We start from the raw sequence: 15,373 nt of genomic DNA on the forward strand, positions 1-15,373 counted from the left end.
GGTACAGTGCTGGGCCTCAGGAGGAAAATCCACAGCAAGGTTTTAAAAAACACCTTGGTTAGGATTGACTGGGTGTCTGCCATGAGCTGCTCTGATAGCCATAATGTCTCCAGCTTGCACAGTCCTCCTGGAGGTGTCCCGGCCCTTAGGCAATGGCGTGCAATGAACTAGGGTTCCCTGACCCACCCCCAGGTTCTCTGTGCTGCCAGAGATGTCAGCCAAGGAACTGCTAGATGGAGACCATCTGCCCAGTCAGTGCTCTAGGTTCCCAGGGGTCAGGGAAGGAAGTCCAGGGAAAAAAGCCTTCAGTCACTCCACCAAGGAGCTGTCCTCTACCCACAGCCAAGGGTCACAGGCCCTGTAAAAGAAAAATGCCCCAAGCCCAGGATGCTAATGCTGTCAGTGCTACTGCCTCTATCACTACTCCAAGGTCAACATGAGCTGCCTCACCCCCACCTTTTAAGCTTCCTTGTATTGAGCATGACTTGGCCACCATGTAGAAGAACATTCAGAGTCACTAAAAAAAAGAACAAGATCTAGAGAGATAAAGTGGAAGCTTTGGAGTGTAGGCCATGACAGCCTACACTGCCCCTCAACCTGCCCCTTTTTTTTCCTCTATGTGCAGCACAGATTGCAGACTCAGTGACCCTGCTGCTGATACTTTGTAGATCCCAACCATTTCTACCACCACCATCTGGGCACACACCAGGTTTCTGGGCCCCCATCCCTGTTTGGCCCTCTGTCTTCCCCGCCTGTACCAAATAGTGACAAGAGTATAACACCCACAGTTCTTCATTTTTCTACTTTGCCACTTCCTCCCTTTAGGTCCAGTCCCAGTTTGGAGGTTCAACCTAATGAGAATGAAGACCCTACTTAGCAGTTCAGAGCTGCCATACCTCCCATTTCTCACCTCCCCACGTTTCCTCCTCCTGAACTTTTCAGCTTCAACCCTCCCTCCTGCAGAAGGGAAGGCCCAACATCCATGTGGATAGATTCCTCTAGGCTTCCAGCAGTTTCCAACCTGCAGCTTGTATTGTAATAAAAAAATCTAAAAATAATGAAAGAATTATTCCTCCTATCACATTACTTTCCACGGGATTCATTTATGCCACAGCACTTGATGCATCTGCACCTCAGACGTGGCGTCCACCATTAGAGCCCCAAGTCATTGACATAGACAGTGACTCCCTTCTAAGTTTGCTATGTTCAGGTCTCCCTTAGCCTCCAGTGTGAGCTCTTGCCCATTTCCCCAGGATCAGGCAGCAAGCATCACAGGCATCCAGCATAGGGGCCAGTTTCCACCAGCCCATCTACTCTTAGTGTTCCCTACCCTATCTCAATTTTTAACCATCCTTTTGGTTCAGAACTCACTCCTCAGTCCACATGGGAAACAATAGAAAGCCTCTGTCGCCAGTGCCCCTCTTCTTTTAGCCCTTCCTGACATGGATCATATATTCGGCTCATCCACTCGCCTCTGCCATGTCTCCATCTAAGTCTGCCATTGACACCGATACTATGGATACTTCCTCCTTCCAAGTCCATCATCTTCCAATATCCTTCTGACTCCAAGGACAATGACAGCCCATTTTACAGGGCTTCCTGGTTCTGGGAATGTATCACGAAGTGGCAGCATGGCTTTAGCTCAGGTCCCCACTGTTTTGTGTGCACAGTCAGTGCAGGGACTGCTACCTTCAAAGCTATACAGAAGCCACCCTCTTAGCCCATGTTTGGGGCACTAATGGGTAGCAACACGGCAGCTCTTTCTTTGAGAGGAAAGCAGCAACCTTAAAAATAGCTGTTGGCCTAAGTCGTCCTGCAACCAGGTCATCCAGTGGTAGCCCAGTGCAAACAGAACTTGCAGCCTGACATCACCCTGGTTCACATTGGGCATTCCAGTCACCAACTAACAACCAGCCTCTACTAAGAACCCAGGTGTTTCGTACACTGGCACAATCACAATATCTGGCTTTGGCTTTGCAGCTAAGATGACCAGCTTTGGGAACAGAATTTCTTTGCTTCTCTAGGCTATTCCTTGACTGCTGGTATTCACGGGACCTGCAACTTCCATAAGGACTAAGGATTTTGTATGTACAAGGGAATAGAAGGGCTGCACCATATTCTAGGGGTATATGCTTCATTTCTAAATAAACTCAGTTTTCTGAAGTGATTATACTACTAGCAATGCAAAAGAATTCTAGCTGTACAAGTGTTCATTAACATTTGGTTTGGTTGGGTGTGTGTGTGTGTGTGTGTGACTGGAGATTGAACCCAAGCCTTTATACTGAGCTGTATCTCCATCCCTTTTTTTTGGTACCAGGGATCAAACTCAGGACCTTTCACTTGCAAGGACCTTTCGCTCAGTGGCAGCACCACTGAGCTAAATCCCCGGCCCCACTCCATCCTTTTTTAAATTCTAAGACAAAGTCTTGCTAAGTTGAACAGGCTGGACTCAACCTTGTGATCATCCTGCCACAACCTTCCTGAGAGCTAAGATTAGAAGTATGTGCCAGCACACCCAACTTATTGTCAGACTTTTTAATTTTAGCTCTTCAACTAATATGCAGTAGAATCTCCTTTGGTTTTAATTCTCATTTAGCTGATAAGTGATCTTGTTCAGCAACTTTATGTGTGTTTTTTAGATATCCAGATATCTTCCTTGATGAAGTGCTTTTCCAATCACTTAGCCTGTGTTTTGATTTTTTTTGAATTTCTGATTATGGAGTTTTAAGAGTTCTTTATAGTTTGGAAGGAACTACTTTTGGATATATAATTTGCAAACATTTTATCCCAATCTGTGTCTTCTATTTTTGCCTTATAATAATGTCTTTCAAAAACAAAAGTTTTTAATTCTGATTAAAGTTGATTTATTATTTTTGTTCCTTTATCTTGCTTTTGATGTTTTCTGTAGGAAATATTTGGCTAACCCAGGGGCACAAAGATTTTGTTCCATAGAAATGTCATAGATTTATTTTTCACATTATTGGTCTTTTATCTATTTTGAGTTACTCTTTATATAGTAAGAGGTGTGAAGCAAAATTCATATTTTTTGGTACAGCTGGCAACCATTCCCATGCACTACATGTGTCCAGAACCATTTGTCAAAACGGTTCCTTCCTCTACCTTTCTTGAAGTCAGTTGTTACTAAATGTGTGGCTCTGTAGGAGCTCTATTCTGTTCCACTAACCTTTTATGTCTGACTCTTAATTGTGATGCATTCTTTCTCTGCCTTTCATTTACTTGTGTAAACTAACTCCCAGCATGATGACCTCACATATAGCTAGAATTATGTGAGAAGCATTTTATAAATCATCACAGCTTGGACTGAAACTATGATTACTTCAAAAAAGCAGTTTTAAAATTCTGAGAAATAAAAACTGTGTATTATGCAGCCAAAACCTCAACAAATTCCCAGGAATGTGTCCCAGAAAGCCTGTTGGCCTGGATGTAGGCATGTACAGTGTGGGGAGTACATTGGCTGGGCTAGAGGAAGAAATCCTACCACATGTATGGGAACATTCAAGGATGACATGATAAAATAATGTATTTCCACAAGTGTTTTAAAATTATTTTGTATCATGAGATAATTGAACACATCTTCATAAAACAGAATATAAAAAACACTATTCCAAAATGCTTTTGTTTGCCGAATGCACTGAGATGCTAGGTATAATATGAAATGGTTACCTAGAACCACTTTTATTTTTCATTGCTGTAGGGTGATTGCTGCATGTTATTCAATATCTTCTACATGTGGATGTGAATAACATGGAATTTCACTCCAAAAGAAAAACAAACAAAGAATATATGTTGTCAACTTGTCTAAAACATTTTTCATGTTCAGATTCATTTTTCTTTGTGTTGCTATTTAAGAGATTTTAAAAATTTGACTATTAAGTAAATAACCCTTGGTATTTGCATTGAAATCTCAGAATAACAATGTAACAACCGTTAACGGTGAAAAGGTGATAATGGCAATCAGCACTGGGATATTTCTTAGAAATATTCTTCATCACTTATTGTTATCAATCATGTGTCAGTTTGATGTTTTGACAGTTAGTAGTCTTTAATCTTTGCATTGGTGAAAGAAGTTCACATTGACAATCTCCAGCTGCAGGCTGAGCTAGGGTTCTGGTGACAGCTGGCCCTGATAGGGGTAGCAGGGAACTGTACGGATACAGACTGACCCTCATGCTCCATTCCTCTACATTTTGGTCACTGCTTTGCCACTGAGAGCCTAGGACCTGAATTTAGGGTGCCCAGGCCAACTCCTGAACTTTATTCAACTGTACTCTGCCATCCCAGGCAACTGCTTCGCTTGGCCTCAACATTATCTCCTATGAAATTGGGAGGCTTATATGAACCCTAAGAACTTCACTGTTCACAATGAAATGAGACAAACCCTTGAAAGGTTTTACTTGAATTGGTTTTAGGGGGTCAGTGACTGCCCAACTTATCATGGTGACAACTATGACCAACTGTGGGAGAAGCAGCTGCTCAGTTGACATCTCCCAGATTTTCAAGAAAATGGCAGCAAGAAACTGCTGTCCCTGTGAAGTCTCCAGAAGGGTTGGCTGTGTTGATCACGGCCCATTGGTGTGGCTTTCCGGGATATCAGCATGGGTCCCAGTCCCTCCCTATCTTTGTTTTGTCATGCGAGGTCCTCCTTCCCTTCTCAGAGAAGCACAGCAGTGCCTGGGCCATCCAAGGGAGCTCCCATCAGGGCTGAGGAGCAAGCGAGGATGGCCCTGAGACAGGACCTCCTGCTGTCAGAAAGGGAAAGTGTCAGCCTCAAGTTCACTTCTCTCAAAATGAGCATTAATGTTAATCTTCTGTCTCATGCCCATTGTGAGGATCCAGGAATCACGGAGAACAAGCAGACAAATAGCAAGACATTGGCAGCAAGACTTCGGTATCTTTTAAAATTAGCAACAAGTAGAAACCCTTGAAAGAAGTCAGAGAAGAAACCATCTTGGTAGTGAAATTGGTGTACGCAATACGTTGGACTCCCCTTCAGAAACCATCACTGCTGGCCCGAGCTGGGGCTGAGGCGGCCACCCCGCGCCGGAAGTTGCAGGCCGGCGGGAGCTCAGAGCTCCGCGTTCAGTCCCAGCTCCCGCCAGCGGCAAGGAGGACGTAGTCTACACCTGAGGCCAGGTGGGCGGCAGGACCTGGGGAGGTCGCAACGAGGACAGTCACTGCGGGTCGAAGTGGGGAGCGGCATGTAGTGCAAGGACCACCTGGCAGCCCGCTCCCGGGCCTCTGCCTCTACCTGCAGCAGCTGCGATCTGCACCTCGGGGCTCCCGGGAGGCAAGAGCTGGCTTCAGCGTGGGCAGCACGCGGCTGGGCAGAGGCTCAGGATGACAGCGGGCGACACCGGTGGCTTCTGGCGCATCCCGGGGCTGCGGGAGAAGCTGGCGCATTTCCATCTGAGCTGCAAGAGCGCCCTCCAGAGGGCAACCCCACTGATGCTGCCATCCCGTGGTGTCCTGCCATCCAGCGGTGTCCTTCGTGGTCTGGTGGCTCCCCTTTGCTCTGCGAAACGGAAGACCATCTCGCACTTGGTGGTGGGCTTGGAGAAGCATCCGTGCCTGCTGCAGATCCTTGACTTTTCCCTGCAGATCAACTCCGATGAGTCACACACCACACATTGCTCCTGCTGCTCAGCCCACTAGAGATCCTCAAACTCATGGGCATCCTGCTCTTCTCTGTATCCTCCTCAGGATCTTCATCAAGACTCACACTGAGCTCCCATGCAACGCATGGTTCTAAGATGGCACCTACTACCCACCCTCGAAAGAAGGAGCTGGCCCCCAGCTTAGAGCTGGTGCTGGAGTTCAGCAAACAGGCTGACCATGTTCATGACCAAGAGTCCTTCCTCAAGTGCAAGGAGCTGGGGGGCTGGAGCTCTGCAACAGCCCCCTGTACCATGGCACAAGTTGATGGTGCACTGCTCACTAACCTTGAGAGCCAGACTTGCCCCTGGGACTTCCATTTGGTTGACTGGTGGGCCTACATCCTGCTAATCGAGACTACCCGGGCAAGGAGGAGCAGACCTGCCTCCACTGCTGCCTGGACAACACAGAGAAGTTTGACTATGGCAACAAGTACAAGGAGTACCTTAGGTGAGTGTCCCCAAGCCTGGGACTAGGAGGCTGCCCAGAGGTGGGATGCCCTCTTGGGTGAGGGGCTCTGATCTCCAAAGAGAGCCAAAGCCTGTGCTTCTGCCTATTCCCACATCTCTTGGGTTTGTTTAAAGGAAATTCTGGCAGTGTCAGGATCCTAACTGTTAGTGTTCTTAGGCCTAGGAGGAAGGCCATCCTATCTGGCTCACCATCCCCAGGACATGCTTGAGTGGGAGGAAGGTATAGGCCTGGTGAGTGGAAAAGCCCTCCTGAGGCTCATAGACACTGCCCAGATAGGCCTAGCTTCCCCCAAGCTCCAGAGTGAGATTGGCTGGACCCAGGCTGTGAGCCTCAGGCCCAGGTCTCCCTAGGACCTCCAATGAGGCTTCCAGACCTAATTGGGGCAAAAGTCGCTACCCTCACCCTAAAAGTCTCCCAGACTTGCAAAGAGTGGCACTGCTCTTAATCTCTGGAAGATAGCCTGGTTTGGTTACCAAGCCTCACATGCTGCTATCTACTATGTCCCATGCAGTCTATTCTGTCCCTTCGTGTACATGTCCTCAGGCTCAAGGAAAGCTCACTGATGCCGTGTTAGAAAGCACCAGAGCAGGGAAGCCCCGAGCCCTGGCACAGGAAAGAGGCAAGGACCAGCTCCTTTCCTGTCTTTTTAGGGGTAGTTGGAAACTGCCCTGCCTTGTTCATGCCATCCTTGCTGTGATCTGATGGCCCATTTACTGAGTTAAAAGAAATCTTCCATGGATGAAAAGGTGCATAAGTGATTCAGGTTTCCAGACCTGAGCAGCTGCCCTACCCAAGCAGTAATGGCTTCCACCTGGGTTCCTGCATCTTATGCAGCTCCTGTGTGCTTTTCTGGTGAAGGACATGAGGGCCATCTGGCCTTTGTGGAGCACTCCCAGCCCGTGTGTCCTGCTCTGCCCTCACTCAGTGCCACTGCTCCCTTGGACCCTGCAGTTAGGGTTCTGGCTGTGCAGTCCGCTCTAAGTGCTACCAGACAGTCATATCCTCCTTTGTATGTACACCAGGGGTGCAAGGTAGAAATGAGGTGTCAGTCAGGTAGGTGTTAGCCTAGGTTACCCAGACCCCACTTATCCTAGGAGACCCTTGGAGGCCCTACTGCCACTGCTCTCTCCCACTTGCCTCTTGACAACTTGTTCACAGAGCAAGTTGGTTGCTGTTTTTTGTTTTTGTTTTTTTTAGTACTAGAAATTGAACCCAGGGCCTTTGCACTAAGCTATACCCCCAAACCCTTTAAAAAATGTTTTTATTTTGAGACACAGTCTCACTAAGTTGTCCAGGCTGGGCTCAAACTTGCCATCATCCTACATCACCCTCCCAGATTACAGGTGTGCACCACCAGGCATTTCTTTGGTTTTCCTACAGAATATTTTAATAGTTTTAACTTATACTGGAGAAGAAAAAGGAGAAAATACGAAGAATATACTAGAATTCTTTGCTGGGGACACTGCTCCCAGCAGGGCTTCAGGCTCTACAGAAAAGGGCATGAGCTAAAATGGGTGTCTGTGGAGGCACCAGATCACATGCCAGAGAGGGACAGCATCTGCGATTCTCTGCACTCTCTGTGGGAGAGACCATTGATTGTCTTGGGTCCCTAATGCCTTCCTTATCTTTACCAGTTCTGCTTCATGGTGGCCTGGCTAGGGTGTGGTGGTGGTTTGTTCCTGAGGGACTGAGGGCCTGGGCTTCTAGATGTGAACCTGAGAACTCTACATGTCAGCAGTGCTGTGACAATGTAAGGGGTGGTGGTCTTCTGTGATCCCCTCCCAATGCCATGGGGGCACCATGAAAATGTCCACTGCTAGGTAGTAGCTATTAGGCCCAGATTTCTGCTATTGTAGCTTGGAAGAACACAGAGGCTTCCTGGGTGCTCAGTGAGTCACACCTAGGAACTCCCATGACTATTGTCCCAGACAGGTATCCTGCAGCGAGGCAATCTGACTGTAGAAACTCATAGTGTTGGTCTCACTTTCCCACTCTGTCCCTCACTAGCTGTGTGACCTTGAGCATGTCATTTAACCTCTCTGTGCCTCACTTTCTTCATGTGTAAACTGGGACCTAGTGCTTTATTGATCACGGATGTTCTGTGTGGAGTGTCACAGGTGGGGTGTGGACAGGTCATTTTGTTGTTGGCAACATGTTGTAGACTGTGAGTTTCTCCATCATCTGTCTTCACCAGCCTGATTGGTTCTCTCCCTTCAGGCTGTCTGGGACTTCATGTGTTCACTCTTTTCTCACAATAGATTGCTATCTGTCCAAAAGGGAGATGGACAAGAGCAGAGTGAGCTACAATTTGGCACGCTGCCTGGGACACAGCTCCTGTGCCATAGGAGCTGATAACCAAGGGCTGTCCTCCCAGGCTGCCGACAAGGGGCTACAGTGCCTCCCCTGGGTGAGAGCAGGATCTGGCACTGTGTGTTCAAGAAACAGGTTTGGTGTCCCTGCTGCCTGTGAGTTTAACCCTTCTTATGACTGCAGAATTTGGGTTGACTTAGATTGTTGTAGTTCTGTCCTTCAGAGCCCAGGACCACAGAGGGATTGCTTATGTAGAATTTCCATTGTTCCTGAGGCTTGTTATTTAAGGGACCATGGGTTGATGGTCCCATGACATGGACTGTCTGAATTCCTCAAGTTGGAGCATATCTACCTGTGTCCCTTGAGCGAAACCTCCTACTGGGTTTTGTACTTTTGTAGAGTGTGAGGAATGAGCTGACTTGGAGAACAGAGAACATTTTCGCAGTGTGCTTATGGGCTCAGGTGGAAATTGTTAAAATGAGGTGACTTGTGCTTTCTTCATTTGAATCAACTGAGTCTTGAGGGAGACTTGCATACACACATGGCCTGGCAGTGGCCACAGCCTGAGCATGCTTGTGGGGTAGCATAATTCCCCACCCTCCCTTCTTCTGCTTTCCTCCACCCCAGTTTGGAACGGGGCAGGAGAATGGCTTCAGAGATGAAGCCATCGCTTGAGGCCAGTTTCTCAGCTAGCTGCATGGTGTCAGGGACTTCAGGGTGTCTGCCTCCAGCCTATTCCTGCATCTTCAACATCATTGTGATCTATGACTCCAATGTAGGCAAGATATGCCTGACCTGCTGCTTTTGTGCAGGCTGCTTCCCTGAGCACACTGAGGCCACCATCAGGGTAGATTGCTGAGAATGAGCTGTGGAGATTGATGGGGAGCACATCAAGATCCAGTTATGGGACACAGCAGGCAAGAGCAGTGCTGAAAGAGCATGGTGTAGCACTATACCAAGATGTGCACGCTATGGTCTTCCTGTATGATATGACCAACATGGCTGGTTTTCACAGCCTGCCATCTTGGACAGAGGAACGCAAACCACATTTACTAGCGAATGACATACCACAGATTCTCACTGGAAATAAATGTGACTTGAGAAGTGCCATTCAGGTGCCCACAGACTTGGCACAAAAATTTGCTGACACACACAGCATGCCTTTGTTTGAAACCTTTGCTAAAAACCCCAAGAATAATGACCATGTGGAGGCTACATTTATGACCTTGGTTCATGAGCTAAAGAGCCACAAACCGCTAATGCTCAGTCAAGCCTCTGATAAGGGAATTATGCTGAAACCTGAAGCAAAGCCTATGATGGTGCACTGGTGCTAAATGAATACTATCTAATTCTGACTGAAGGAAACTTATAAAGTATATTGTTGGTTGCTTGAGAACATGAGAGCTGTTGTATTGTTGGGGATTGAATCTAGGTCCCCAGACCTCTAGTCACACAGAGTAGCCACCTACTCATCAAAAAGTTCACTGAGAGGCAGCTGGTAGTGAAAAGATGGTAGGGGAAGATAGCTACAAAGTAGGGCTTCCTGTTGTCTCTTAGAGGAGAAGCTTTCTTTGGAGAAAAGATTCATGGTTTAGGTCAGGAACTAAACTCTACTGACTGTAGACTAGGGTATGACTTGGACCCTTCCACTGGCTCAGAAACACTCCAGGGCAATGGTCTTCCAAAGAAACCTTGGGGCAGGAGGATTTGGGATATAGAAAAGGGAAGGCTCTTGGACCAAAGTTCTTAGAGCATAATCTGGAAAACTCAGGTGTTCAGGGAGCTGTGTTCCCAAGGATCCAACTACATTCCTGTCCTAGATCCATCATCTATGTTGTGACTCTGGTAACAGCTTTTAAGTTCTCTAAATTTCAGTTCTTTTAATGTAAAATGTGATTTCCAGCCCCTGCTCTGCCTGAGGGCTAATGTGGGGTCACAGAATAACAAGTGTTCTCCATGAGCTGCAGAACATCACCCTTATGTAAAGGGTAAGGAGTAGACATCTCTTCCTCCATTGCACTGGCCCCATCTCTGTGTTCATCTACTAGCAAGTGTCTAGGTGATTTTCCCAGACATTTAATTATTGAACATTTTGGGCACTTATGAAGCACCAATCTTCTTAAGGCTTTACCTGTATTTAATTTTTTTAGTATTATTCTTGTAGTATAACATAGGCCAGATTAACATTTCCACATCTTTAGACAGACAACTGAGGCATACAAGGATCTATTTAACTTTCATGGGTGTGCATAGCTTCTAAGTAGAATATGAACCCATGCCATAAAGTCCCAGCCCTGTGCTCCCAGTCTGTGTTCTCTCTGCCTTTTGATATGTTCTCATCTTAGTACGAGCATTTGCTCACACCGTAGTCTATAGAGTTTTAAGAACACACCACAGTGCAAGATCTTCCTAAAGACAAACCTTCCCTCAGGTGGCTTTGCTGCCCAAATGGTGAGATGGAAGATCAAATGTTTGAACTGTGAAAACATTCAAAATTCTACCTTCTAGCTATGTCAAGACCTATATTCTATTATTATTAAATGTAGACACTGTGCAATAAGATACCAGAAGGTATCCCTACTGTCAAATTATAACATTGTCTCTCCCAGCTATAGTGACTATTGTTCCACAGTCAATTTCTGTGAGATCTACATTTTTTCTACCTTTGAGTGAGACTGTTCAGTAATAATCCTTCTGTTTGTCTTATTTCACTAAGAACCATGTCCTCTGGGCCCATCTACATTGTTCCACCTGATAAGATGTGTCTCTAAGACACATAAATGTTTAAGGTGTTGGATATGCTACATTCATTCCCCAGTTTATACAAGTATCAACACATCACATCATACCCCCAAAATATGTAAAATTATTATGAGTCAATTAAAAAAGCTTGAACTATAATTTTTCTTAATTAACCTATGATCTTCTGCTGCAAGATGTCAATAGCTGCTGCTCATAACACATTTCCCAAATCCTGCCGCCCAGACTCAGGAAGATCAGTTCTTGGGAGGTCAAGACAATCTACTGACGGCCACGAGCAACTCAAAAAAAGACTTCTGCTGCCTACCTAAAGGTATGCTCCCTGAAGAAGAGGATAGTGAAGGTCCTATGGAAATTCAGTTATTAAGTGCATTCTAGAATGACTCTGCTTTTTCAGTGTCCAATATTTAAGAGAAAACCTGAAATGTGCTATACTATGTTCTTCTGTTTGATGGGTACAGATATAATTAAATCAATCAGTAGCATTATAGCTACAGAAGTGAAGATCTATTTACAATTTAAATTTGTAAACATTTCATTCAAATGTTTACCTTTGACCTGAACATTACCCATTTACCTGAAATAGAAATCTTCCTGAAATTATGATGCCAGATTTGGAACAATTAGTACATAGGCTATAGAACAATTTCAGATGAACAAAAAAATTGAACATATGGTGCAGAGGGTTCCAGAATCTCTTCCCTCTCCCCACCCAGTTCCTCTCTAAATAACATCTTGTGTTGGTGGAATATATTTGCTACAATCATAGAACCAATAGCAATTGTTGTTATTTACTACTGTCTCGAATTTGATTTGAGGTTCATTCACTGTTGCAGTTCTATTGAGGTTTGACAAATGCCTAATGTCAATTATCACTACTACAAAACAATTTCTCTGCCCTAAAGATTCACTCTGCTTCATCTATTCATTCTTAGATCTAATGTGTGAGCTCCCATTCCCAAAGAAATGTCATAAGGGCCTTGTAGACCCTCACTCAAGGTTTCACCCCACTGAAGAGTGAAGTCCAGAAACCTTCCGTTCTGGGCCATTCCTCAGGCCCTCAAAAGAATGGAACAAGACAGGCTGCTAGTCTCCTTCCTGGGTCTCAAAGGTGTACAAAGACCCAGTGTACAAAGTAGCAGATGGAACAAGTAACTGGACAATAACACTGAGCATCTGTGCACTCACACCCAAGAGTCCTAGGTGCTGAGAAAGCAAGCTTCCTCTGTTGCCATGTAGTTGAGGGGACCTCTGATGTGGCCACTGTCTCTGGAACTGGATTTTTGTGTCACTGCACAAGATTGGGAAAAGGAAGTGGTTCTCCAGCACATTCACTGAGGCATGAGCCCCAGGCCCTCTGGTCTGCCATGCCAGGCAGCCTTCTGTTCTCTTTCCTGTCTGCCTCAGGGACTGCTTGCCCACTGCTGCCCCTGAAATGCCCAAGTAAATGCACAACAGAGAAGGTGCAGAAGGGAGCAGAACTCCCTGCGTCCAGAGGCTCTCCTAGAATCTGCTGGAATGGATGACTCTGTATATCTATTGTCTAGGTGAAAACGTGGCTCTCCTACCTCTCACTCTTCCAAAGAGCCCCCCTTCTAGCTTCTTCTTACACTCAATGGCATCAGCTTAAGCTCCTTGCTGACCCTTGCTCCCTCCCAGATCCTGGCAAGGATGGCATCAGCAGAGGAACTTCAGCCTTGCTGTTCCTTCAGCTGGGGCAGTACTTTCCTCTTTGTCTACAGTCCCACATAGGGTTCCCCTTTGAATGCAGAGGACCCATGCCCTTTGCATCCCCAGGACTTCAACCAGATTAGCAATAGCTGCCAGTTTTGCCTCTTTAGCTATCACCTCTAAGGCAGTCCTCTGCCCCTACCTTTGTAGGATCTAGGAAGGTATGAGGAAGGTAATGAGCAGGAAAATGAACACTCAAAGCAGATGCGGCTGCTGTCCTCAGCCTGGTGTTGCTCTAGGTTCTCAAGACAGTGGCTTAGATCTGTAGTCAGCAGACTTGGGGATATGCCTACTTCATCCACTGAATCACTGAAATACTAAGAGGTTGTCTTGCCCCAATTAATTGGCATGAATGGTCCATTCAAAGCTGGTCATTCGACTCTGCACTAATTTGTTATGGTGATACCACAAGAGTAGCTGACTCAGAAAGGTCTGCTTACTGAGGAACTAAGCAGAACACCAATACTTCAGGAGATCACCTGCCCTCCAGGAGGCTCACCCAAGGAAGCTGATGCATAGAAACACTGAGGGAAGAGGGGCTTCCTTTCATGAAAATGGTATAACCCTTGGTCAGGATTGAAATGAAGAGACAGGAGTCTAGTTAGCTCCCTGCCCTTCTCATGGCTCAGGAACCTCTTTAAGTTGTTATCTATACTCTTAACCCAAAGACAATGACATGAGAAAATTTCGGAATTGGACTGAGGGAACCCCTTGGCTCATATGTCTGGAAAATGATCTAGAGGACTCAAGTTCAAGGATCTCTATCCCCAGGGACCCAACTACATTCCTGTCTCGGGTCCATCACCACTCCATGTGTAACTCTAGACAAGTCACTTCACTGTGAACTATGAGTCAAAGACCTTCCTTCCTCTGCCCACATGACAGGACTACAGTGGGGATCATAGGAGTGAGAACAGACACTTCTCTTGAGCTACAAAGCATCACATGGGAAAGCTAGGAAGTAGCCTTTCCTCTCCATGACTGGAACCACCCAGTTTCCTCATTAGAGCCAACAGCCTACGTATATCTGGCTCATTCCTCCAGACATTTAAGATCTGAACATTTGCATGCCCTTATGAAGCACCAGTCAGTTTTCCCCGGGCCTTATCTGTCCTTTCTTATATTCACCTTTATAGCAAAGGACTGAGAAGTAAGCCCTATGTACATCTCCATACCACAAAGCAGGGAGCCTAGGACAGTGAGATGAAGTTCCCTTCCCCAGTTCATGTGGCTTCCAAGTGGGATCAAAGCCACAGCTGGGCTTTTGGGCACTCTACTGCCTCATCTCAACAGAGCTGTGACTCCACAGTCAGCTCATTGGCTATTTTAAATTTGCATCTGCTGCAAGATCCCTCTGCCTAAGTCTGACTTTGATTCAGCTGCTTCTGAGGCAGTTGGGGAACTAGAGAACAGAAGTGGGACTCAGGAAAAGATTATTGATACTTTCCTGTGGCCATCTGTCACCAATGTGTAAATAGTTGTTTCTGTCTTGAATGTATTTTCCAGGATCATGGCTCAAGGATACAAGAAGAATAGGCCATGAAACATTCAAATACAGAATATACTAGAAAACGGGTCTTTGGCCAAGGTAACCAACTGGCTGTGCCAGTAGAGGTTCTGCAGCCTGGGAATGGGCATCTGGCAAACACCAAGGGGGAGCCAGGGACCCCCTCCCTCTCAGGCCCTGCCCCAGGAAGTCACTCTGCAGGTGCCTGACCCTAACCTAAGAGGCCAGCAAAATCTCAGGGTTTAACAGGATATTTTCTCTGCCTAAGCAAAACAGAAACTTGAAATTAATGGAATTAATAGAAAAGAGGACGCATTTTTCTATACTGGGTTTGTGGCTCTGGCAGTGCACATCTAACGTAGGGACGACACTCGTTCCACCATGTGTCGCCCTATGGTCTGGCGGGGCCAAAGAGGCCTCAGGATAAGGGAAGGGGGTGTATGTTCCCTTTAAACAGTGATGTAATTAACTGTCTGTGTACAGTGTGGCAGGTCATCTCCTAAGAGACCAACTTTTAAAATTTAACAGATGAGTGAGCTTCACAGTATTTGTCTTTCTGAGCCTGGACAGACCTCTGGGTCTGTCCACATAGTGGCACATGATACAGTTGTTCTCACCACAAAGACACAAATATTTTAAGTTTGAATATGTTTTCATTCCACAAGTACTCATGTAACAAACATAACATCAAAGCCCAAAAATATGTAACTATAATTATGTGTCAATTTTAAAAGTTTGAACTTTGAGTCATTTCTCTTAGTTTAATGTATGGTCTTCTGCCACAAAATGCTAACAGCTGTCTCTGTTGTAGCATATTTCCTAGGACCTCGACTCTCAGGTCCTAGGAAACAGTTCATAGGAGGTCGAGACAAGGAGGGTCAAAAAGGGCAACCTGATCAAGAGGATGACAAAGAAGCCTCG

General features: G+C 46.1%; 1 pseudogene; it reads left to right on the forward strand.

The window, feature by feature from the left end:
* Positions 1-7,674: 7,674 nt before the first annotated feature.
* On the forward strand, positions 7,675-11,302 carry LOC101724351 (ras-related protein Rab-33B pseudogene; annotated as a pseudogene).
* Positions 11,303-15,373: the final 4,071 nt, after the last annotated feature.

The sequence above is a fragment of the Heterocephalus glaber genome, unplaced genomic scaffold (assembly GCF_053883595.1).
Source record: "Heterocephalus glaber isolate CG9 unplaced genomic scaffold, H.glaber_assembly_v1.0 deba00000331, whole genome shotgun sequence".
In the NCBI taxonomy this organism is placed as follows: domain Eukaryota; kingdom Metazoa; phylum Chordata; class Mammalia; order Rodentia; family Bathyergidae; genus Heterocephalus; species Heterocephalus glaber.